The 27,596-nt window shown below is 37.0% G+C and overlaps 1 pseudogene; it reads left to right on the forward strand.

Annotated features, from left to right (window-relative positions):
- Window positions 1-18,649: 18,649 nt before the first annotated feature.
- On the forward strand, window positions 18,650-20,752 carry LOC131761015 (polyadenylate-binding protein 4 pseudogene; annotated as a pseudogene).
- Window positions 20,753-27,596: the final 6,844 nt, after the last annotated feature.

Below are 27,596 nucleotides of genomic sequence, written 5' to 3' on the forward strand. Positions count from 1 at the left end.
ATTGTGCTTCCCTATGTCAGTCGCAAGCCACCCTGGATAAAGAACAGACATTCCTTGTGTGAATGAAACCACCTATTAACTCTGCCCATGGACTCTTTTTCTATCCTCCCACTGTTGGTTGAGTGTGAAAAGCAGGGGTATGACCAATATTGAAATAAATTACCTTCTAAGAAAGCAGTGGTCAAGACTTACAGAGTTCAAGAGGATACATTATTGGGAGATGTGTTTTTCTATGTTTACACTGTATAAATTTCTGAATGGTAAATTTAACATGATCATACAATGAACTACTGTTTAAATTTTTCTGGTTAATCTGGATAACTCTTGCATTCATGATCATGGTCTATAATGCAGAGTAATAACCTTTGAGAGATTCGATGGAAGTCAGTATTCATGGGTAACACAATGGATAATTGTGTTATCCATGATAACATAATTCTGGATAACCCAGAATTATGAGAAATGATGTAATTAGCATTAAATACATGGTATTAGGGAACTTCAGGGACAAGAAGTTCCATGCTATTTTAATACAAACTGGTCTGTAAAGCTATGGCATTATGAGTAATAATTTGCTACATTTTTCTCAAGTTGGGAGATGTGAAATTAGCCAGGAACAGTATATGTCACAATATAGAACATGAAAGAGAATTTATAGGATTGAACAGAAAGAGGTGGTGTTTGGGCACTAGGTAGGATCATCATGTCCAGTGACTGGACAGTAATAAAAATGTGAGGAACTCTTCTCCACTCATTTTTCTACATTTTTGTCAATAAATTACTACTCTTAGGGTTTCTTGAATCTTCTAATAAATGTTTAATTGAATTGTTTATGTAGATGGGCACCTTACAAAATATTTGTTCAGGGCCCCACACACCCTAGCCGTGGCACTGCTCATCTATTTTAGAAATTGTCCTATATTCTATAAAAAGTTCCTTTTAACTCTAAAAGGCGTGATTTTATATTACCATTTTATTATCTATTCCATAAATATATTTGTGCATCATTTTTAGCAAACTTAATAAGAATAAGCAAGCTTAAATAGAATAAGCATGATGTACAAATAAGGTGAAATATTGTATGATGGGCAAGACCAAAAAACTGGATCAGATTTGAGTACTGGTGAAAATAACAGTTGGGTCTTTTCTGAGTCTATTAATTAATTTTATAATTCACTAACAAACAAGTTATACAAAGAATTTCTGTATAAATTCAAGACCACAGTTAAGTGATAGCACAAGTGGAAGTGACTTCTAAGTTTTTGATTAGTTCCCCATGGTTAAGTTTGAGAATTCACTGAGCATATAGAATCTGTTTACCATGTTAGGTGACCCTGTGATCCTGGGAGAGCTTATTTTTATACACTTTAACCTAGAGTCTGGGGAGGGAAGAATGTCTTTGCTGAGGGGCTTTCCTCACTACCATAACAATGGCCAGACAGTCAGTTGATTTATTGGTGCACAATTCAACCCACTGGGTGGTTCCTCGGGCAGGTCTGGCTATAGCCTACCCTGTAGATGGTTAGTCTTCCACTACATAGGTCCCTTTCATTTGCGTATGTGTCCAATATAAGTGCCCCTTAAATTAAAAAACAAACCCAAGAACAATTAAAATATCAAGGTATATGTCAAAATTAAAACTGCCCAACTTTTTAGGGACTCCTAACACATGAAACAAGTTAGCCCCACACCTTCATCAGGGACTGATGGGTTTGATTAGTATTTAATGTGAGGACTCCTGATACTATAATGTTTTTATCCTTGAAACATTGAGCATAATGTGATTCAAGGGCAGAAGTGGCCATAAGTGTTGTCATTAAGTCTAGAGCAGGAGATGGGGAACTGTGAGATATTTGTAGGAGGAAAGTTAATAAAGTAGCTTCAAAGATACAACAAAACTTTTATGCCAGCTTTCATACTGAAATGGGAGGAACCAGAGATTCAGAGATTGCACAGCATAGTGGATGCATATGTGTTTTGGTGTCAGACAACTTGACTTTAAAACTCATTTGTTATTTACTAGTGTCATATTGAGCAGAATTGCTGCATATGTTTGTGCAGGTTGTATACTGCCCAAGTTCTCTCAGCTGGTAAGATTCAGCCAATGATCTACTTGCCAGGAGATGCTCAGAGCTGCTTCTACCTGGAAGTAAGGAAGCTTTTTTCTTATTCCCACAAAGGTATTTTGTGTCCTGAGGATGCTAGTTAACATCTCTGAGACTCAGTTTCTTCATCTTAAACATGTACATACTACTACTATATCTACCTTGCAGGGTTGTTGTGACGATTACAGAGAATGTGCATGGAGAGCCTCCCATGATACAGGCACCTAATTAGCGCCTGTTAGAGTAATAGGACTATTGTTTGTGCTCAGCTCTGTGTATGTATGGAAAATTATGTGCATCATATGATGTATTCTGGGAGATTATGAATTATCTGTGGAAAAGATAATGTGCACATGAACCATATTGAGTAGGAGAGGGTCAGGGTGGCCAAGAGAATAAAGTTTCATGGCAGAGGCTGGGGCATTTTACTGTGTAATTTACAAATTATATCTCCTTAAAGAAATGTTTTTTAAAAGTCTTTTGTTTTGGAAAAATGTAGATTCTTCATGACTAGTAATAGGTAAAGTATCCTTGAAAAGAAGCCTGAGATGAAATATATCAACATGTTAATAGCATAGAAGGAGCACAGTGAGTGGACTAGAGTTAACAGAGTTCTTGATTTAGACCCTTTCTCTGCTGTTTATCAGCTTCATGCTCTTTAACAAGTTATTCCCTGAGCTCCTGTTTCCTCAGTAAAAGTAGACAATATAATAGAACCTATCTTAACACTTTTGCTGTGAGAATTAACTGAGATCATGAATTAAATAACTATAAACTATGAATAGTATTACCATCACTGAGCAGGAGCACCAAAGGTAAATGACTTCATCCATTTCTGAATTTTCAGTTTTTCTGTAGTGAGCATGACTTACATTTATAACAGAAAATTATAAACTTAACTATAAAAACATTCCAGTAAAAGGAAAACTGTGATTGTATGTAAGAAAGAAGATACGTTTCATAATCAAAAGCAATGAAACTTTCTCTGGGTATATCAAATGGAGTAGAGAGAAGTGCTTTCTTATGCATCCCTTTTATCAAGTGGAGACTTCTATGGAACCATCTTCCAGTAGATCACAAATCATAAATATTAGACTTTCATAACGCATCTACATAATAATTTGTAAAAGTTTTACACAAAACAAATCTTTCTAAGGTGTTTGAAGTAATGCTTTCATAATTAGAATAAAAAATAAAGCAATAGGGATTCTCAACCTAAATTTTCCTTTACCCAAAGGAAAATGTTGATGATGAAAAGTAGAATGGGAATTTTCTTCCATTTCTTCATAAAGCATTTTTTTCAATCAACAAATTAACATTCTGATAAGAAATATATAGTTGGTCTTTATCCCCATTTTGGGCACAGAGCTATTAAAACTCTTGGAATTTCCTAACTGATGACAACGATAAAGGTATTTTTTGTTATGTTAATACAGTGACTTAGAAGATTTACAAAAGTCAGATATCTACTGCTTTGAAAAAAAATTTTCTTCTTTGGTGTGATAAGGAAAGTGCTTTAGCTTATATTTGTTAACAGAAGATTTTGCCTCTTAGTATATTTTGGTGAGAAGAAGTTTTTAGAGCAATTAATAATGCATTAACTGACACGTTATCATTGCTTTTTTTAAATCAAATGTCTCACCACACCACTTTGTAATTTTACTCTCAGCCATCTGCCAAGCTAGGTACTTTAACCACGTTTTGTTTTACATATGTGACCTACTTTGAAAGTTTCAACATTTTTCTGGCTTTGTTTTCAACAGACACCGAATTCAAATAACTGAATGTGTGAATGTTCCACATTTTTATACAAATATAAGCATCACAGAAAATATACATACTATTATTACTTGAGAAATATTTCTTGTTAAGCTGTATTTAGTTAAGTGCTTACTTTGATAAAGTAATCTGAATATTTCTCTTTTGGTTAAAAGAATACTTCTGATGGCTGGAAAAGAAGAAGCCTTTAAGATTTTCCTTGACTTTTGGTTATTCTCAGACTTAGTGAAAAAATAATTTTTTCTGCACGCATTGCTGGTAGACCAGTCCCACAGATATGGCTTCAGGCAATGAAGAAGATAAAGTTCTAGTTCTTCATGTCCACGTGGTAGACATGAATGGAATAATCCATATTAAATAGATTGTATATGTGACAAAGAAAGCTTCCTAACATTTACTGAGCACAGTAGGAGGCTGAAAAATGCCCCCAGTCCACCAAAGATGTTACCATGTCCTAATCCCTGGAGCCTGTAAATGTTACCTCATTTGGCAAAAGGGTCTTTTCAGATATGATTAAGAATCTTGAGGGACTTCCCTGGTGGCACAGTGGTTAAGAATCCACCTGCCAATGCAGGGGACATGGGTTTGAGTCCTGGTCTGGGAAGATCCCACATGCTGTGGAGCAACTAAGCCCATGTGCCACAACTACTGAGCCTGTTCTCTAGAGCCTGTGAGCCACAACTATTGAGCCCGCATGCCACAATTACTGAAGCCCACGTGCCTAGAGCCCGTGCTCCGCAACAAGAGAAGCCACCGCAATGAGAAGCCCGCACACTGCAATGAAGAGTAGCCCCTGCTCGCCGCAACTAGAGAAAGCCTGCACGTAGCAATGAAGACCCAACGCAGCCAAAAATAAACAAACAAACAAATAAATAAATAATTAAAAATGAATCTTGAGGTGAGGAGATCATCCTGGATTATCTGGGTGGACCTTAAATGCTATCAAAAGTTTCATAAGAGAGAGAAAGGAGAAGACTCACATACAAGAGAAGGCTTTGTGAAGATAAAGGCAGAGATTGGAGTGATGTGGATGCCAGCAAAAGAAGGTTGGGAACCACCAGAAGCTGGAAGATGCAAGGAACATATTCTTGATTTTGGCCCATTGCAAATGTTGAACATTTGGCATCCAGAAATGTGAGAAAATAAACTTCTCTTGTTTTAAGCCACAAAGTTTGTGGTACTATGTTAAGCAGCCACAGGAAACTAATACAGCAACCTACTATGTCCAAGGCCTAAATATGTGGTAGGTGTTTTTGTTATGTTATCCTACTTATTCTTCAGGATTATCTATAGTTTTGATGCCAAAAGCTCAGCCTCTGTGCATTGGTGCCAAATTGAATCTCGGAGACAAAGTTTTGGGTTAAGTAGAAGAGAATAGCTTTATTGCTTTGCTAGAGAAAGGGAGACACAGCAGGCTCCTGCCCTGAAAAACTGTATGTCCCAACCAGGGAGGATTTGATGAGGAGTTTTATAGCAATAGTTTAAGGGTGGGGTTGCTGACAAGATTAGGGTGTGTGCAGGGCCTGTATTCTTCTAATCTGGTCTCAAGTAGTCTTCTTGATGAGCTTCTCTAGTTCCTTTAATGTAGCCTCAGGTGGTCTTTCTCTGGTATGAAGAATGTTGACATTTTAAAGAGTTTAAAGACATTGTTATATGTATCCCTTGAGGAGGAACCAGGACCCTGCCCCAAGGCTACAGTATGGTTTCTGCTCCTCCCTTGTCTTTGCATCCCTTCCCTTCCTGGATTAGCAACTGTTTGAATCTGCCCTTTGGAACTCAGGGAAGTTCATGGAAGCCAGAGTCTGTTTCCTACAGGGACAGAAAGGCTTCTGTGCCCAGGAGCCTCATAGGGTCCTGCTTGGTTTCAGTTTGAGAAAGATTATATTTATCTTAATTGTACAGAGGAGGAAAAAGTGAATTTACCCAATGTCCCACAACTGCAGTGCATCAGGGTCAAGATACAAGAGTTTCTCTAAGTGGTCCCAAAATTTATGGTGCATTTACCTATTCATGTTTGCTCACTAATATATTATTCCTTTAAATATCACCCCAAACACTTGTGGCCTCTCATTGAAAGGTTCCTTTGGTAGTAATGAAAAGAAGAGACAACCAGTGTCTTAGATAAAGCTTTCATAGGTACTTGCTATGAAAAGAATAGTCACCATATATCTCTAATATTTTTCTACTCTTTTTTCATCGTTATAGTTATTTTCACACAAACCTGGCTAGCTAAAGATAGACCTGTTAGGTAGACTTCAAAATTGGTTTTCATCCCCAGAGTCTTGACAGCTGGAGTTTCTCTTCATGAAAATCTTAGCTTTACTCATAAGACAGAGTTTGAGAAAGCCTGTTATTCAAGAAAATGATAGATTTTCATTTATGTTACCTAAGAAAATAATAAAATCAGGGTTAAGCAAATGTGTTAAGCAATGTGAACACATTAAATGTGTTCATTATAAAGTGACTACATCTATGCATTTATGACTCAAATGGTTTCCTGTTTTAATTTAAATTGACAGAAAAATGTACTGTTTCTCTTCCCCATCCTGTTTTATTTCACTTGTAACATGCTAACAAAACACATTCTAGCTTAAATCTGATTTTGTTATTCATATCATATAAAATTAGGTGTACAGGTGGCCAAGGTTGTTGGTAAATTATAAATCAGTCCTCAAACTGCATTCTCCTTGTTCGCTGGTCTACCTTCCTGCCTTTAGATTCAGTGTTGCTCTAGTTCTCAGGTCAGAATGGATTGTAGGGAGGAAGTACTATGTTTTGTGATCTAAAGAGTAATCTTTAGCAAAATCAGATAGAATCAATAGGTAGGATACACCCAGTATAGGTAACTGCAGCAGTGACCACAGAAGTTCTTTCATTGTAGATATTATCCAAAATATTCATTGGAATGCAATGAAACCATTTAAAAGAATGTAAAGAAAATGATTGTTTTATTATGTAAAATTTGTTTTGTATGGTTTTATTCACATGAACATAAATTTTTCCATGAGTTCATGGCTCATTGTCATTCAAGACACAGTGATTCTCCTTAACCTATTAGGTTGAGTCATAATCCTTGCTCTGGATGAGGCTGGACCTCCATTTTTCTTGGGCTGCATCCACTGAACTGACCCTTCTTTACTGAGTCCTGTGAAATCTGATCACATGTCATTTGCTATTGGGATATTGTTTCCTCATTTCATGACTTGAATTATTATTTCAGTTAGTCCTTTTATGTAGATACATGTTCAAGGTTCACTGTGTGTTCAGCCTTTGGAGTGATTTGGCTGATCTCCTTATGCTGTACACAAAGCTGGTGCCTTCTCTGCTGGGTAAGTCAGGAATGTCTTTTGTCAATCTGCTTGGCTTGGCAGCTTTCTCTCTATCTGGAGCACCCTGGCCTGCTCCATCAGTATCCTGTGCTCTGCTGTGGCAATAACAATTATAGAGTGTTTTCCTCTTGGCAGAAAGAGTTACTTTTTAACTAAAAATTGATTCTACCATGAAAACTGCCATGACACTTGCTGACAACATCACTTTGGCGGCAATACTTTTTATCTATGAGGTTAATTTCTATACAGTAAAATACACATATCTTAAGTTCACAGTTTGACAAATGTTGACATAAAGGTATAGAATATTTTTATCCCCTAATATAGGTTCCCTCATGCCCTTTTCTATCAACCCATCCCCTTCCCCAGGCAATTACTATTCTAATTTTATCACGTTGATTAGTGTTGCCTGAGTGTGAACTTTGTATAAATAGAATCATACATCATACATTATTAGTACCTCATATATGCATCATGCATCTTTTGCGCCCGGCTTATTTTGCTCAACGTCATGTTTTTGACATTTATCCATATGTTTACACTCATCAATACTTGATTTTTGTTAACGGATGAATGGTCTTTTATTCCATGAATATACTATAATGTATCATCTGTCAATTCTGCTATTGATAGATCTTTGGACTCTTTTCAGTTTGGAGGTATTCTGAATAAAATTAGTTTGAAAATTCTTGCACAGGAATATACCTAAAAATGGAGTTGCTGAGTTACAGAGCAGGTGTTTCTTTAACTTAATTAGAAATTGCAACATCAGTATTTTAAGGGCAGTTGTTAATATATTTTATGGCCACTCTAGACAGGCAATAGAAGTTCCAACCCCTGTAACAACACAAAATCAACAAATTGACTTTTATTTCTAAGTTTTTGAAATTGAATGTTTCACTCATTTATTTATTTGATAAACTTTTAACACATTATTGACTGGGGGATTTTTGCAGAAACTAAGGCCTGTGGCCGTAACACGTCTCCGGTCAAAAATGTGTTGACTGAGAAAGAAAAGCAGGATTGTCATATGTGTAACCCTAGAAACTCAGGTTGCCTTGTAACAGATGGACCACAAGTAAGGATGCTTTTCTTAATGGGAGGAATTGCACCCAAGCTTACCTTCAGATGGGAGCAACTCCCTTCCTCTCTCTAGCATATGCGTTCTCAATTGTGGTGACATCACCCCTAAGGGGTAGTAAATTGGTTCTTGAGAGGGTGGGTGGTGAAAAAAACTTATCCTTTTAAAGTATACAGCAGAGATATGCATACAGAACATAGACAGAATTATAGTATATCTGTGGTATTTCTATATATTATATATAGGTATCTATAAAAGGCTCCCTATAGGGGGCAATAATGGAAAAAAATGGTTCAGGAATATTGATTTAGTAGCTTAAATACGATTTCTCAGACAACTCCTTGCATTGGTATTTATATTTAGATTCTCTAGTGCCTAGGTTCTTTCCTTTTATACCTCACTTCCAAGGCTGTTCACAAACTTGCACTATAAGAAGGTATATAACAGAGAACAGGGACCTTCCCTGGAGCACCATTGCATGGTATCACCTCCAGCCTCATCTAGCTCTCACCTGGTTTCTCTGTGTCATGATGAGAGAACTTTGATGAAATATATGTCTATATTTGATAACCTGGGGGTTTATACATTTTCCCTACAAAGGGGGATGGTCTTAACCAATGCCATGAGACCTGGTGTTAATAGCCTTTACCCACCTTGTCAAAATGTCTAAGTTGTATTCTATCTTGTATTCCTTGTGAAACAATCCATACTAATTTGCTTGTTTGTAAAAAATCTCCTTTGCCAATAACCTGTTGAGAAATCCAGTCTTGTTCTTGTCAATTATTTCCTTAAAACTAGTAGTCTGACCCCTGATCCCAAGTCCAGTGCTTCTAGTCATGGTTCTTCTTGAGCATACCTAAAGAGACCTTCTGTTTTGCTGTCTGGGCATCTAGGTCTTTCCTGCTTTGCTCTACTGACTTAGAATATTAAGATTCTTTGATATTTCATGTCATTCCCCATTTTCAAATATTTACCTTAAGAAAGAACAGAGATTTCTATTCCTTTTACAACAAGCCATGCCAACACAAATTGACTTCCCTTGACACCAAATATGTAAGTCTAGCACCATGTCCCCATTTTTCTCCAGACTATTCTGTCTTGCTGCAAATACACTGCAATGTCTAGTAGTCAATTCCTCAATTCTGATAAGAGTAATTCTATAAAAATGGAAGAAGCTGATTTAATCCTTCTTTATCTTATCTGTGGCAGATAACCTGGTTGAGAAATTTGCTCTGGTACCTTTCCATGGGTTTATCAAGAAAGAATGACAGGTATTCTTTGCCTTTTTCCCTAGGGACTCTTTTTCCCTTATTCTCATTGAATAGATAATAGGCTTAGGGAAATAAATGCTGGACTGTCTGAGACTGGTTGAATTCTAGGTTTTGAGAAAAAGAGAGACGTGACTCTGAGAACATATCTATTCCCTAAATCTTGTAAATTGGGTGCTTTGAGGTTTGATACAAACCTGCACTCCCCACTTCCACTCTGACCCGGAGGTGGTAGGAGTGTTTAAGGGAATATTTGGATTATTGGAGACTGAAATTTAAGTTGTAGAACCTTGGGAATCACAACAATGAAAAAGCTGGGATTTGCCCAGAGCATCAGCACTGTAATGACTTTGAATGGTCCATGCAGCCTCAGACAATGAACATCTTTGTGGAGACCATGACATAGAGATCTGTGGTCTTTTTTCAAGCTTTCCAAAGTTATTAAGTATGGAATCCTGTATGACTCTACGGAAAGGAAAGGGTCTCCTACGAAATGACTGACTGAATTTCTCATTAAACATTTCAAGGAGAGGACAGAGATAAGGAAGTCCAAAGCCAACTTGAACTCGATTTGGAACATGGGGAGAGAGAGTTCATGCACTCAAGTGTTGAGAATCAAATTTATACTTATTTTACATTTAACAGTACTGCCTCAGTTAGATTTTGACCATACCCTTTTAAGTAGACCATCCATCTCAAATTTGTATCACTTTATCTTTTTTATTTTTCTTCATGGCATTTAATCCTATCTGATGTAATAGTATGTTTGTTTACTGCTTTTCTCTCTACTAGTTTAAAGCTCTATAAAGGATGAAGCTTTGTCTTATTCGCTGCTCTATACCCCATACTTGAAATATGCCTGGCATATAGTAGGCACTCAATAAATATTTAATGATTGAATGAATAGTATTCAGAAGTTCTCATGGTAAGTAGGAAGAGATAGTGAAGAAGTCAAAATATTTAATCTTAAAATATTGACAAGATGCAGCTCTCTATGAAATATAAAGGATTTCCCAGATTTCTTAAAAATAGTGCTATATCATCATTTTGTATTTTGCTTTAATACTTTTCAGTTTATTTAATACCTTTAATACCTTTGATTTCCTTTTATGGCTTATTTTTGTTCAGAAGATGATCCCCCTAGAGTGCATCAGCAATTGGGGAGGTGTGTGATTTTATTAGCTTACTTTATTTCTTTGACAATCTTAGACTTACAGTCAGTCTGAGTGATCTTATGTACCTCTTTGCATATTGCTAATATACCTTGCTATTTTTTAATATAGCTTAAAATGCATATTTTATCTTCTCCCTGTTTCTGATTTTCCAAAGTAATAATAGATCATTTTTATATGGTAGATGTTTAATATTCTTTACCTCTGTAGTCTATGTGGTATATTTACATTGATATCCGCATGGAATTTTTAGGGTACTTTGAAGCATAGAATTCATGTTAAAGGGATTAAGACAACTCTCTTTGTTTCTAGAGTCAAAAAATAAATGTGAGGTGGGGGAAAAATTGTGAGAATTTAAGAGAAGGAGAGTCCAACCTATCTGGAGCCAAATTCCAACATATTCTTACCAGCAGTGCATACAGTCTGAAGAAAAGAGAACATTATTGAGCTATACGACTTTTCTTTACCATGAAATCTCACCAGGTCACATGTCTCTCCAATAGGATAAATTTTCCTTTATTAGTTTTCTAGTGCTTAGTAACAAATCTTCAAAGTATGAATGTCTTAATCCAAACATAATAATTTGATATCTTTCACAGTTTCTCTGGATTAGGAATTTGAAGGATTTGGCTGGGAATTTTTGGCTCAGTGTCTCTCCTGAGGTTGCATGCAGCCAGATATGGGCTGGGCTGCAGCCACCTGAAAGTTTCATTAGAGCTGAAGGTTCCACTTTTAGGTGATTCTGTTATAAAGTTGGCATATTGGTACTGGGTATTATGAAGAGGCTTTACTTTTCACATGGGCCTCGCTATGGGGCTGCTTGAATATCCTGACCTCATGATGGGTTTTCTGCAGAGTTGAGCAATCCAAGAAAACCAAAGCAGAAATTGCAATGCCTTTTATGGCCTAGCCTTGGAAATCACACTTCTACCATGTTTCTTGGCCAGTTCAGATTCAATATGGAAAGAAACTAGATAAAAATATGAATACAAGAAGACAGTAAGTATTGGAGTCCATCTTGTGGGCTGATTTCTACAACTTTCATACTTAAAACTGCCTCTAGGCAGAATTAGAAAGAGAGAAAGCAGAAATGTATTTCCCCAGTTGTGAATGTCCACTTTATTAGTCTCTCTTAATAGTATTTTTCTGCTCTCTGAACTGCTAATCAAAATCTACAACATCCAGCCCTATGGTACCTTAGAGAGAATTCAAATGATATTCAAGTACACATGAAGGAGACCTAAATAGAATACACTGAAAGTACTTTTTTCTTTTCTTTCTTTCTTCCTTTTTAAAATTTATTTCTTTTTCAAATATTAAGCTTGGTAAAATCGACCTGTTCTCATTTAATATTAGAAAGGAGAAAACAATAACAGAGCAATAACTGTACCACATTTCCTTAGTCCATTTTCTCTTCTCTCTTAAACTATCATTTTCTGGCTTCACTCTCCTCAAATCTCTAAGCCTCCTCCTCTCCTCTCTCACTGTCAGATGATGACCTTGCCTCTTAACTCCTTAGCAATTAGACCCACTTTTAAATTAACTTTCCTACACATGTGTTGTGTACTCTTCCTCACTTCTATCATTAGGAAAAAATTGTCTGTGCTTTTAGCTACTGTCAGCTCTTCCCCTCATGTACTAGAATGCATCATCTCTTAATCATGGAAACTTGTCCAGCAACTGGTTTCTTTCTTTCCTCCATTTCCAAGTTTTTCTTTTTGGGAGTTATTCCTATCAGCTTAAGAACATGCCATTAATTTTCCCATTTTATTATTATTTTTTTTACTTGACCTCACATTCATCTCCAAATGTTGCCCATTTTTCTCTTCCCTTTTATGAAAGCTCCTCAAAAGAGTTATGTATACTTGCAATCTCCAATTCCTCCTCTCCCATTCTCTCTTGAACCAACTTCTTTTAAGCTTTTTATTCTCATGGTTCCACTGAAACAGCTCTTGTTAAAGGCCAGTAATAATCATCATATTGCTATATTTTAAGGTCAGTTCTAAGTCCTCTTTTTACATGACTTATCAGTAACATTTGACACAACCAATCACACCCTCCTGCTTAAAATATTTTTTCCATTTGGCTCCCAGGCACACAGTATACTCTAGCATTTTCTACTTGTAACAATGGCTGCTTGTCTTCAGCTTATGTTGTTCCTTCTTGCTCACCTATCTGATCTCTTCACAACAATATATAACAGAAGGAATTACAGAGTCTCAAGAGTTTATAGAATTGATGTCTCTACAGAAAAAAAAATCTTGAAAATTAGTATCATTTAATTGGAGAATTTAACATGCTCTAATTTCATGACACCTTTTCAAAGGAAAAAAAAGGGAATCCAAAATATATGGATAACACAATTATAATGCTCAAATAATACAGATGTGCTAAAAACAAGCCCTGGCTGATTGTTACTCAGAAGGACCTCCCTGCTGCCTCCCTGGGAATTAGAACTGAGTGCATTGCCACACCCACTCTCCAAAACAGCCTTCTTTCTACTATGTATGGGATTGCTTACATAGTCTTACTCAGAGACTTAGGATCTTGTGGCTTTGTTTACATTACTTTGTTTTTATTGTTTGTTTTTCTCTGTTAGAAGAAAATAATAGAGAACTCAGGAAGGATTCCATTACCTCTAAGGAGAAGAGCAGCCATTTCAGCAGCCACTAGTCTGTAAAGGTTTTCCCATCTGCCTACAACACTGAATATGTACTATGGGTGTAGAAAACCAATGGAGAAAGAGATTAACAGTATGAGTAGGATCTAGCATTTTAGGTGGAATTACTGGACATCTGTGGGTTAGGACAGAAAAACAAACTCATTACCAAAGTTTCGCATACCAATGGTTCTGGTTATAGGTAAGATGTGTGGAAATTTAAGTTTGAGGTTTCCAAGAAATTCTGGTTGTCAATAAATAGTATATACACTTTAATGTTTAGAATATATTTACTAATTAATGTTAATTCTAAGTTAGACTATGCCAATAGTAAAGAGTTGAGAAAGATTAGAAAGAAAGAATATTCTGTATAGGGAATGTGAGTATAACAGTAAAACACTTGATCAAATAAAAATACAAGAGTTTTATATAGACTGATAAAGACTTACCTTAGCAAGAATGATAAGTGACTGAGCTAGTTATTTACTTTACAGCCCTCAGTTAGGTTTCCTTGTTATTTAAAAGATGAGTAAGTACCAGTATTATATTATTAGATGAGAAACCATAATAACAGTTCTTATGAAAAACACCTTACCATTTTGCATGTAGAATGTCCATTATCTTTAGCAATGCAAATCCTCTGTGACATTCGAATTAAGTATTTGCATTATAGTATACTCGCTTTTTCTTCACTTTTATCCTTAATTCATAATTATGAGCATTTTGCTTAGAACAGGAGTAGGATCATTGTTATTAGGAAAACATTCTTTCCTATTTAGAGTTAATGAATTCACTAGAGATTTTTGCACTCATGATGATTACTTGATTAGGTACACCTGGAAAATCATTAAAGGAAAGAGCCGGAACAAGAGGGATTCTTTTTCTTTTTGCTGTTCAGACATGTGCAGGTATGTCTGAGGATACTAGGGACACTCAGGCTATAGAAATCAAGCTATTTATTTAAAACATGAATCTATGACACTCACACCTGTGTTCCCACAGCTGAGATCAGAATCCTACTGCATTTAAACTGAGCAGAAGCTGGGGCTAAAATAATAAGAGAATAGTTTTATTTAATAATTTAAATTGCTTATTTTAGTGATAACCACCTGTTCAGATTTTCTTATACATAGAATGAAGAATGGTATGGGAAATTTGATCCCTCTATAGTAATATCATTGAGAATTTTCTTTGTAAGTGGGTACAGGGAGCATAATCAATTGGAATATTGTTGAGATGAGGGGTGGCTAGTATGTATATCTTCTAATTTTAGTGATTAATTAAAGCCTAGAAAGATAGGAATTCAAAAGAAATGTTTTCCAAAAGCAATTGGCTAAAATAATAATCAATATTTAAATAATTTATTACATCTCTCTTAGTGGAAGACATTTTCTCAGGCATAGTAAGGCAGAGTGTTATTAAAAAATTATACAGGGGCTTCCCTGGTGGCGCAGTGGTTGAGAGTCCACCTGCTGATTCAGGGGACACGGGTTCGTGCCCTGGTCCGGGATGATCCCACATGCTGCGGAGCGGCTGGGCCCGTGAGCCATGGCCGCTGAGCCTGCACGTCCGGAGCCTGTGCTCCACAAAGGGAGAGGCCACAACAGTGAGAGGCCCGCGTACCGCAAAAAAAAAAAAAAAAAAAGATTATACAGGCCCTGTCTCTATACTCTCATTCTGTAATTGTGGTAATTTATGCTTTGATATGTACTTTTGGTAGTCAAAAATATAATCTCTATAAGGGTATTTTTTAATATAAATGTCATTATTCATGCTAGTCATAGTAATTTATTAGATCACCTTTGGGGATTAGTTGGGAGTACAGCATTATATTACAAGTAAATTTAGTGAGTCTATGGTGTTGGATGGAAATCAGTGCTAGTAAAAGTGAAAAGAATCCTATTATATAGAGAATGAAAACTGGAATTCTATATTTATTTGTTTGGTCTTATTTCTCAATTAAATGACAATAATAAGTGTTGGAATTACTATTGCTTCAAATAATATGTAGAACAGGATAAGATTTGTGTTAGTAAATGTTTGATTAAAATTATTTGAACTAAACTAAATATTGAAATACAGCATTATTTTGGGATTTCAGTTACTTTTGATTAGGTAAAATTGGCTAACAATATTAATGGTGGTAACTAGCTTATACCTACTGGTAAGGGTGTGGATAGTGAGTTGAAAAATAGTTCAATAAGATATTAAACTTATTTATTTATGCAATAACTTTATTAAATAATGAGGCTTTAGGAGATAGTTAATTCAGATTTTGTTTTGAGGCATCATACTTAAGGTAGGAAAGCAATTTTTAAAGTTGAAATGGATTGAGAATTTTGATGTAAAAAACTACATATACCAACTACTCTTACAACAAGTGTTAAGCCTATAGCAGCTTTCTGGGGTGCAAATATAAGATGTAGTGCTTGATGTTAGGTTAACATTTACTTTTCAAAAAGCATTATAATAAACAAACATAATATTATGCCCATTAAACATTGTAGCGAAGTTATATGGGATAAATTAAAAGACTTAGAAGAACTATTATAAATGCTAGTGAGAAGTTTATATTGATAGAGTTATTAGGTAATTGTTATAACCCATAATCTGTGTCAAAATTATTTGTTTTATTGTTAAACTACATAATATTACTCTTATAAATCTTTTTTGAATTAATTTGTAGGCTGAGTCTGTGACTCATAAGAATAGCATTTATTTATCTATTTATTTACCATTTTATTTATTTACTTCATCTATAGGTTGATATCTTAAAAAGTCCAAGGTAATGTTAGTAAAAATGAAATATGGGGTCAAACAGTAAAAATTTAATTGAGACTAGGAAACATTTTGTTGTAAATTATAAGAGGGACAGTTCTAGATTTTCAAATACAAATTCATATGGATTTGATTTTTCTGTATATTGGTAGTAATTGTGGTAACCAGAATGTAAAATTACTAATATAGATGCTAATATTGTTAAATAGTCCTGAGTTGGTTGTACTAATTAGTACAACAAAATAGGATCAGTATCAGTACACTGTTATATAAAGAAATAGGTAATAATTAAAAGGGTCAGCTTTAGGGTCAGTTTCAAAATTGAAGTGAACAGATGTAAAGTAAAAATTTATTTGCCACATAAAACATATAATTGGGGAATGTTTTACCATTTCCATGAAATCCATTTTTCAGAAGTAATACTGAGTCATAGATGCCATCATAATTAGTGTATGATGTTTCATAAACATCTATGATGATAAATAGTGTTTGTAATATTTGTTTTCTGTGTATTTCCTTTAGACCGTGGGGGCTCCGGTGATAGATACTACAGCAGTTAGAAAGGGAAAAATGTTAAGAAATGATACTTCTAATGAATTTAGCAGTTTAGTAGTTTAATTCACGCTAATGATTAGCCTCTGTCAGATTTTGGCAGAAGGGGTGCACTTGAGTGACTGAAAGCTCATAAATATCCTGCAATAAAATATTTCTAATACATTAAAGAGAATTATTTCATATTAAAGTTCTTTTTGTACAACTGATGTATGGGGATCTTGGAAAGTATCTTCTTAGACACTATCCCTTCATTAATAACATACTGTTAGTGCATTGTTTAATAGTCTGAGTATTAATAGAGTTAATGATTTAAAATGGAATCTTTAACAGTGCAGATAAGGCCCCCTTTAGTGGACAGGAACTTAACTTTATTACACAGTAAGCATATGTGTGGCAAGTCATTAGGTATTTTCTGTAATTATAAGCTTCCTAGAGGGGTGATGACGTGATTGAATTAGGACAACTGTAAACTGTAAAATTGTAAGAAGTATTCAGGCATCCTTATTTCTATGGTTAGGAATGGGCTATTGTTTTTTCCCAATAATTAAATAATACATAATAATGGAAGAACAATAAGAATTAAGATAATCAAAGGTAAGATGGCTTATACTGTTTCTAATTCTTAAGCACCTGTTGTGCTTTTTTGAGTTAATATTAAAATTAATATTAGATGTATAATATATGTTAAAAGATAAACTGAGGCATATTAAAAATATTAAGAATTTGAGCAAAAATTGATTTGAATTGGGCAGTGCCAAATCAGAAGTGGTTAGGAGTGCTTCAGAACAGGAGGTTGGGGAGAGGCTTTTATAGAGAAAAGGTGGAAGCAAAGTAAGGAAATTACTGATTGGCTATAGTCTGGAGTCTAGCAGGCCGTTTCTGACTGGTTGTCCTTAGGCTTTGATTTTATAACCCTCAGGCATTAATTGATTTTTGTTTGTTTACTTAGGCTGTCACATTAGAGCCACATCAATCTAATGATCTCCTTGTTTAATTCATTTAATAATTCCCTCTTTGATCTCTCTGCCCCGGGTCGCAGCAGCCTCCGCTGCTTTCGGGCCTAGCAGCCTCCACTGCTTTCGGGCCTAGCAGCCTGAAGAAAAAAAAAGAGAAAAAGATAAACAAACCGAAAATGCTTTAATATCTTAAAAAAATAGAAAGAAAAGAAAAAAGAGCGAATCCTCCTCAGAGAACCCGTGGGGAAGTCACTTTTGCATGCTTCCGGCCTGCCCGCCGCGCCGCCGCCACCACACCTGGGTGTCCGTCGGCCCAGTCTGTCGAGCCGCTCGCGTGCCTGCTTCCACGTGCCTCCTCCCGTGCCGCCCGGCCGTGCCGCGTGGCAGCCCCGCGCCCGCCACCTTCCCCCACGGCGTGCCGGCCTCTGCGCTTCACGTGTCTGCGCTGCCCTTCGCCGGCGTGGGAGGCGGCTGCGCGCTCCGGCTGGGCTTGCTGAGTTGGCACCGACAAATATTTGGTTTCCCTCTTCCCCGGGCTGCTGTAATCTTAAAGCGCCAGGAGCCCGAGGCCTATATTTATAGAGAAACGCACGTTCCGGAGGCCACCGTGGGCACCACTGAGTTTCCTCTGGAAGAATTTTTGTAATTTGGAGGACAGTCCTCGTTTTAATTGTCTTCATTTTTTGAAATTGGGAGCTTCAAGATCAGGACAGCTGAAAATTACAAGCTCCCAGGGAGGACCATATTGTTTTTAAGAGCCATTTGTCTGCGGTTTGGCAGTCTCAGTCTCGTCTGAGCCGTCCCTGAACTCCTTTCCCGCCCTCGGGGCTGACTCCAGCTTCTCTGAGCTTCACTGCCACCTGTGAGCCAGGGCACGGGCCACGGCTCACCGCGGAGCCCCCTTTGTCCTATGTGGTCCCTCTAAGAAGTCCTCCTGGTGGGGCTCATGGTGCCGGGGGCTGGGGAGATGAACGCTGCGGCCAGCAGCTACCCCATGGCCTCCTGCACGTGGGTGCCATGCGCTCGGACGTCACCGAGGCCATCCTGTACGGAAAGTTAAGTCCTGCGGGGCCTGTGCTGTCCATCCGGGTCTGCCGCGATATGATCACCTGCCGCTCCCAGGGTTATGCCTACATCAACTTTCAGCAGCCGGCTGACGCTGAGTGGGCCTTGGATACCATGAACTTTGATATGATTAAGTTATAACCAATCCATATCATGTGGTCTCAGAGGGATCCTTCTTTGAGAATATCTGGCGTGGGAAATGTCTTCATCAAGAACCTGGACAAATCTATAGGTAACAAGGCACTTTATGATACTTTTTCTGCTTTTGGAAACATTCTGTCCTGCAAGGTGGTGTGTGATGAGAACGGCTCTAAGGGTTATGCCTTTGTCTACTTTGAGACCCAGGAGGCTGCTGACAAGGCCATCGAGAAGGTGAACGGCATGCTCCTCAATGACCGCAAAATGTTTGTGGGAAGATTCAAGTCTCGAAAAGAGTGGGAAGCTGAGCTTGGAGCCAAAGCCAAGGAATTCACCAATGTTTATTTCAAAAACTTTGGGGAAGAGGTGGATGATGAGAGTCTGAAAGAACTATTCAGCCAGTTTGGTAAAACTCTTTTAAGTGTCCAGAGAGATCCCAGTGGGAAATCCAAAGGGTTTGGCTTTGTGAGTTACGAAAAACACGACAATGCCAATAAGGCCATGGAAGAGGTTGAATGGAAAAGAAATCAGTGTGAAAGTCATTTTCGTCGGCCGTGCACAGAAGAAAGTGGAACGGCAGGCCATGTTAAAGCGAAAATTTGAACAGCTGAAACAGGAGAGAATTAGTCGCTATCAGGGTGTGAATCTCTACATTAAGAACTTGGATGACACCATTGATGATGAGAAGTTAAGGAAAGAGTTTTCTCGTTTTGGATCAATCACCAGTGCCAAGGTGATGCTGGAGGATGGGAGAAGCAAAGGGTTTAGCTTTGTCTGCTTCTCATCCCCTGAAGAGGCAACCAAAGCAGTCACAGAGATGAACGGATGCACCATGGGCTCCAAGCCACAGTATGTCGCCCTGGCCCAGAGAAAGGCTCACCTGACCAACCAGTATATGCAGCGGGTGGCCGGGATGAGAGTGCTCCCCACCAATGCCATCTTAAGTCAGTTCCAGCCTGCAACTGGGGGCTACTTTGTGCCAGCAGTTCCACAGGCTATGGAAGACCTCCATATCATACACCTAACTAATTAGCACAGATGAGGCCTAATCCACGCTGGCAGCAAGGTGGGAGACCTCAAGTTTTCCAAGGAATGCCAAGTGCTATACGCCAGTCTGGGCCTTGTCCAGCTCTTCGCCATCTGTCTCTAACTGGTAGTGCTCCGGCCTCTTGTGCCCTCCCTGCTACTGCTCAGAGAATCGGGTCTGAGTGCCCAGACCACTTGGCTATGGACTTTGGTGGAGCTGGTGCCACCCAGCAAGGGCCAACTGACAGCTGCCAATCTGGAGGTGTTCCCACAGCTGGGCAGAACCTAGCGCCTCGTGCTGCTGTTGCTGCCTCTGCTGCTCGGGCTGTTGCATCTTACAAATACGCCTCCAGTGTCCGTAACCCTCACCCCGCCATCCAGCCCCTGCAGGCACCCCAGCCTGCGGTCCATGCGCAGGGTCAGGAGCTGCTGACCGCCGCCATGCTGGCTGCAGCACCCCCCCAGGAACAGAAGCAGATGCTGGGTAAACATTTGTTCCCTCTCATCCAAATGATGCACTCAAACCTGGCTGGGAAGATTACGGGGATGCTGCTGGAGATTGACATCTCGGAGCTGCTCCACATGCTGGAGTCCCCCGAGTCTCTCTGCTCCAAGGTGGATGAAGCTGTAGTGGTCCTACAGGCTCATCATGCCAAGAGAGAAGCTGCCCAGAAGGTGGGCGCTGTCGCTGCTGCTACCTCTTAGACAAGGACAGACCGATTCAAAAGCCAAATAAACCCTCATGGAATTCAGCTCAAGGTTTGAAGACGTCCTAGCTTGTCCGATGGACCTCAGCACCAAGAACCACAGATTGCAAATTTAATAGGTCATTTTGTATCAAAAGGTCAATTATGAAGCGCCTAGAATTTTTCAATTAAAAGAATATATTCTCTGGGTTCTGATATGGCCCAGACAGTGTTAACTTTTTCTATTGTGAGTTTTGATTTTTTCCCTCCAGAAATTGGTTTTATTTGATGTACCCAAGTCTTGTTTCTCAATAAAGAAAAAAATCTCCATTAAAAAAAAATTCCCACTTTGAGTCATCCTCTAATACATGAGATACTGACCCCCCAAATTGGTATTAGTACCACTTTTATTCATCATCACAGTAAAGTTGCTCTTGTCTCATTGTAAAACTCATAGGTTATGATGTCAGATTCATAGAAGAATGGTTTTTGCTGTTCATTGTGTTGTTCACCTTGTTTCTGTTTCTCTAAACTCATTGAGACCATCTGAGGTACTGCTGATGGCTACAAACATGGATTTAAGACTTTGGAGAGAACACAGCTTAGGAGGGAGATTACAGTGATAACTATTAGGAGGATAATACCAAGATACTGAAGTGTATTGCTTAGCCAGGGCCCTCATGAACCAAACCAGTTGGTATCAAATAAATCAAATAATGTATTTACCTGGAGGATACCAACCTCCAGGTTTTAGCCCAGTGGCTTGTTTGTTAATTTCTCATATTTGCTACAATACCAGAGGTGTTGATCCAGGTACAGAGGAGGTATTTGCTATGGCACAGACTTCTCCTTTTCAGCCAGTAAGTACTCTAAAGCAATTCTATTATCTAAAAGCACCTTAGGAAGAAAGTCTAGAGACTTTTGTTGTGTGTTAAGGAACAGTGTCTTCCCATGCATTAACAGAGAGAAAAAGCAAGTAGCAAAAGGAATAAAGATTTCATATTGGAGATGAAGATATTGATTTATGATTTTGGAAGAGCTGTCCCCCTCAAGATGCCATCTGCTTCTGGAGAAAAACTTCCCTAGAAGTCAATTTTAATTTTAGATCTCCACCTGGTGTTCAGTTCCAAGAGTCTGAAGGAGACCTTTTAAATTGGAGGAGGTGAACCTGAGGGTCAAGTCTCTGAAGTTTAGCTGTCATTTGGATAGTGAGGAGAACCTGGTATGGTCCCTTCTATGGAGTTCAAGGGAAGTCTTTGTTCTTAGTGATTCCAAGTCAGAAGGGTGGGAGATCCTGTCTGCAGGCTCTGGAGGGAGGGGGGTGTCCCATCACGCCCCACCATGGTCACTAGAACCTGTGGAGGAGGGAAAATAATTTCCCCCCTACCCTTTATTGTGAGTGCTTGGCTGAGACCCCTTTCTTCTGCGGTACCTCATAAATGGATAAGCTTATCCTCTACTGTGGTCATTGTAATTCAAGATTATCTTTGGTAAGGTTAACCTGGTTGTTCAGCCTTAAAACAAAATTTTATTCCTCAGGGAGGGAGACGCAAGAGGAAAGAGATATGGGAACATATGTATATGTATAACTGATTCACTTTGTTGTAAAGCAGAAACTAACACACGATTGTAAAGCAATTATACTCCAATAAAGATGTTAAAAAAAAGATAAACTGAGGCATATTAAAAATTTTAAGAATTTATTTGAGCAAAAATCTGTTTGAATTGGGCAGTGCCAAACTGAAAGTGGTTAGGTACACTCTCCTGACAGGATCTTGGGGAGAGGCTTTTATAGAGATAAGGGGGAAGTAAAGTAAGAAAATTATTGATTGGCTATAACCTAAAGTCTACTTGGTTGTTTGTGATTGGTTATCTTTAGCATTTTGACTTTGTAACCTTGAGGTTATAGGCTTATATTTTGGTTTGCTTATGTAGGCTGTCATAGCATTAGAGCCACATCAGCCTAGTAACCTCCTTATTTAATTATTTTAACATATGTAATACTAAAGAGCTAATTGAAAGGCTATTATAAGACATGGAAATGATAACATTATTCTACAATGGAACATATACACCTTGAAAATCTGCAGTGGATATGCTAAGAGACACATTTTTTTTTCTGCAAAAAACACAATTTTAATCTATAAATTAACTTTGATAGAGTTATGTAATATTTACCTTTGATAATTGTTAATGGTTATAGTATCTTACTTGCTAAGAAAGCTCATAAAGGTTATGATGTTGGCTTGAAACTAGTTAGAGAGATTTCATTCCTTCCTTTCTTGATATTTATGATTTTGTCTGGTGGTTTATCTGAAAGCATGATGTGTTGGAAAGCATCTGTGAAGTCACTCAATGTCTGTTGCCGTAAGCTCCAATGCTGTTTTTGTTTTAAAGTAAAACCCTCAGATTATTAATATTTTATAATCATTTCTATTAGTGGACTGATTCCATAGACGAGAGAGTGTTCACATTGTGTTAGCATCTGCATAGGCTAATTATCACCACTGCATGTCAGAAAGGCCGAGAAAATGTTGGGAAAAGAAAAAATTATTGTTAAATCTAAAATAATTGTTCAGCTTTGCCTCATATAGGATGTAGCATATATCTTGAAAATAATGGGAATAAGTAAACAAAACCACCTATGTAATAAATACTGCTTCTATAAATAGATGTGATAGAAATGAGCAACAACAAAATATGTATCTTGTAGAACAACATATAATAATAAATTAGATAATTCCTGTTAACCTGTTTACAATAAGTAGGAAAATAAAGCCTATGGCTCAGAGTATAGCTGGTGATCATTTATTACTTCATTCTTATAACATAGCTCATCGGTCAAAGTCTTACCTTTATTTGGATAATAGTAATTATGATAATAATTATAGTAGCAGAAATGAGATATGCTTGCATATCTATTTCAATACTTAAGGTATAATAATAATGTGATATATAATAAACCCTAAAATTCCAATTGATATTGTGGCTCAGACTATTTTTATGCAGCTAAAGAATTTTTTACTGAACAGTATGTTACAATATGTGAAATTATTCCAAACATATGTACTTCAGGATGTGTAATCAATTAGAATGAATGTTGTTATTAAGTTAAGGTCTCTACCTCCTGTGGGATCAAAAGATTCCATTTGGTTAAGATAAACTCTGCTACAGTTATAGAAAGACTTACTACTAATAAAACTGCAATAATCAATAGAAATCAAAGAAGTGGTGTCTGGTATTGTGATATAAAAGGTGGCATTATGTTAATTACTTGCAGTAATAAATTAATGGTGCCTAAAATTGTCGAGACACCTATTAGATGAGGAGAGTAGATAGTTAAATCTGTTGTGCCTACAGGTATTAGATTGCCAGCTAATAAAAGGGCGCATTGTTCACCCTGTTCTTGCTTTGACTTCTGCTGTTGTTGATGCAAGTAGTAGGAGGAATCATGGGAGTAATAATCCAGAGCTTATTTATTTATTAGAATGCTATATCTGATGCACCTATCATTAGTGGTATTAATGAGTTTCAAAGTCCTCCAATCATGTTGGCATTGCTATAAAGAAAATTATTACTAAGCCTTGAACAATAATAACCAATTATAAATTTAAATAATTTCTAATAAAATCCTCATTGATTAAAATCAGCCTAAATTAGCTGTCTCGATTAGTCATCTCTACTATTCTATCTAGTTTAAAAACCAAGTAGTCAATATACAGAAGTGACCACTTTGTGATTTATTGAGAATAGTCAAGAGTAGATAATATATGTAAAATGGCTAATAATGAACTTTATATGGCGGATATAAGGGCAGAGGCTAATTCTTCATTTTACCAAACTGGGAGGTTTTACTTACATACTGAATTGCAAGTTCCAAGAAGCAATTAAATAAAACCTTGTTTCGGTTTCTCCTACCTCTCTCTACAAAAGTTAGAAGTAGATCAAAGCCAGTATTGAGAGAAGGTAGTTATCAATGTAAATGACACATATGCATATATTTGTAATTATTATTACATATAACAGAATAATTGCTAATGTGACCTCATGTGGAAATTATATTATACACATAGGGCTCCGATTAGGGTACTTTCTGAGCTTAACTGATTACATGGCTAAGCTTGATATGGACAAATGGTATTTTGAGATTTAACTCTGTTAGTAGATATGGTCTTAGTGTGGGCATTCAGATTGTTTATGCAAGGTCAGGACAAGAATAGTTAATAATCTATACTAGTATTGATAAAGTTAGGGGTCAAAGTTGTTCTTTGATGTATCATTTCATGACGTCTGCAATTGGTTGAAGTCCATAAGGACCTACACTATTTGGTTCTTTCTGAAATTCAATGTGAGCTAAATTTTTTGTTGAAGCATTAAGAAGGCCAAGGTAAATAGAATAGGGAAAATTAGTAATTATAAATTAACTAGAAACTTGTTTATTAAAATTAAAATGTCAAACTCCTGAAAACAGTTTTACATTATTACTGGATTCTATCACCTAGATGAGCCCAATACTTGAAATATTTAATATCTAGTATCTGGCTCTTTTGTGGAATGGACCTTATTGCTTAAATCCTTTCATAATGTGAAACATCTTTGTGTAATGAGGAACCAAATGGAAGTGTTCTGATCTGAATTCAGGTCACACAGAATTTTTAATGATGGAACAAAGGAACCTTTTAAATAGAAGTTACATTTTTAGAATGTCTGGATACAACAATAAAACAATAAACTTTAACATCAATTTGACCTCTAAAATAAGATTTTATTATTTCCATTTGAGAACTCTGTTCCATTGGTGAAAATTTTGAGTAAATTAATAATAGTTATATATTTAGAATAATTAGTCTACATTTGATCATTTGGTGGCTTTTCTATACTCTGAGGTCACCTCAACCAAAATAATTAATTCAATTTATGCGTTGTTACTTAGATAACTAATTTTCATATTCAGTTAATAAATTTAAGTTTTATGGGTTTTAGAAAGTAGAGGGAAGGTTGAATGTTTATTAAGTTACTTTAACTTCTTTTAATCTTTCTTTACTGCGTATTTGTTTTAGGTTAACAGTATATTGAACAAATATGTTCAAAAATCTATTTCTATTCTCTAGCAATAGCTTATTTATTTTGGCAAGGGACTATGCAAAAAATTATTTATTACTTATATTAATTTTTTTCCTGCATATGTAGTTAATCCAATACCGTGTTAGGAGGTGGTTTTGCTTGTATGTATTTAGCATGGTTGTGCTGGTGTGCATTTGTAATTGGTGCTGCTCTTAAGCCAGTTATAATTTTATGAGTAATTACTCTCCCAGGATGGTTTTATTCTGTTTCAAATGATCTGTACATCTTCTGATTAACGTTTAAATTTACATTAGGATTTATTCTTTAGGTAAATTCAAAGTTGAACTTAAATTCTGCTTTGGATAACCAGCTATCACCTGGCTCATTTTTTTTTTTTTTAACCTCTACCTGTAAGTTCGTCTCATTATTTTGTCACAGAGAAAAATGTTTCCATATTAATTGTTTACAAGTAGCTTGTATGTTTTCTTTCTGTGTTTTAAGTTAAAGTTCTCTGTTTATTATGTTCTAGTTAATTCATTATGCCTAAGTATAAGAGTTACTCTTTCCTTCTTTTTTTGGTTTTGAACCTTTAATGAGAAAAATTATAATATTGAGCTCAAGAGTACCATGTTTGTACCTCACTGGGTCAAGGGTTGGGGATTCAGCTAGAACTAACAAATAGGTTATATATAAACAAAGATACATGCGGTCACAGAATGAAAAACTGCTGCCTGGCACGATTATGTCTCAGTTTTCGTATCACTCATGTTGGGGATCCTGTAGTTGACGAGAATAGACATCTATACTCTGGGTGCCCTCCAACACAAATGCCTCCAGCAGCATGTGGTGAACCTTCGTCAGAAATTTCTCATCACACTCATACCCTTTAATTGGCCCTTTGGGTACCTCGCCCAGATGCAAGGTATCTGCCACCTCCGGAAACACTGCTTACTCCACCTTGGGTATCACTCACCAAGAAGTTTAGATTGAACTTCACTGGGTTGATGCAGACCTCGGTGGCCTAGAGACACAGGAGGAAGCCATGGGCACCGCCCCCACCTCTCATCTCACCTGTGACCTCAGAGAGTTATGAGTGAGCAGCTTACCTTAGCCACCAAGCCATCTTGCCAGGCTGAACAGGAAGTAGGTTGGCACTCCTGTCTGTGTCACTTCCAGGATGCTCCCCTTGCTATATCCTGTTGGATGGCTGATAGGAGCAGAAGTGGGGAACTTGCTGGAACTCTTTCCTCTTTTTAATGTTTATTTATTTATTATTATTATTATTTTTTTTACTTACTGACATACTTTCCCTAACATCTAACTTAGATTTTTCTCTTCCATACTATACTTTTAGATATTTGGTATAATTATTAGTAATAGTTGTATTTGCTTTACGAGTAGTAATTGTATTTTTTTAGTTTGAGCTAGGATTGGTTCAGAGTGGTTTCAAGTTTAGTTTAAATTCCCCAACTGCATGCTTGGTGCTTTTAAGTTTAAACTGCACTTTAGTTTGCTCAAGTGACTTTCTAGTGTACTTACCATGTTATTGTATTAGATTTTTTTTATATTGGAGTATAGTTGCTTTACAATATTGTGTTAGTTTCTGCTGTACAATGAAGTGCATCAGCTATACGTACACCTATATCCCCTCTCTCTTGGACCTTCCTACCCCCACCCCCATCCCACCCATCTGGGTCATCACAGAGCAATGAGCTGAGCTCCCTGTGCTCTATGGCATGTTACCCTTAGCTATCTATTTTACACATGGTAGTGTATATATGTCAGTCCTAATCTCCCAATTCATCCCACCCTTCTCTTCCCCTCTGTGTCCACATGTTCGTTCTCTACATCTGCACCTCTATTCCTGCCCTGCAAATAGGTTCATCTGTACCATTTTTCTAGATTCCACATATATGCATTAATATACGATATTTA

The sequence above is a fragment of the Kogia breviceps genome, chromosome 8, assembly GCF_026419965.1.
Source record: "Kogia breviceps isolate mKogBre1 chromosome 8, mKogBre1 haplotype 1, whole genome shotgun sequence".
NCBI lineage: Eukaryota > Metazoa > Chordata > Mammalia > Artiodactyla > Physeteridae > Kogia > Kogia breviceps.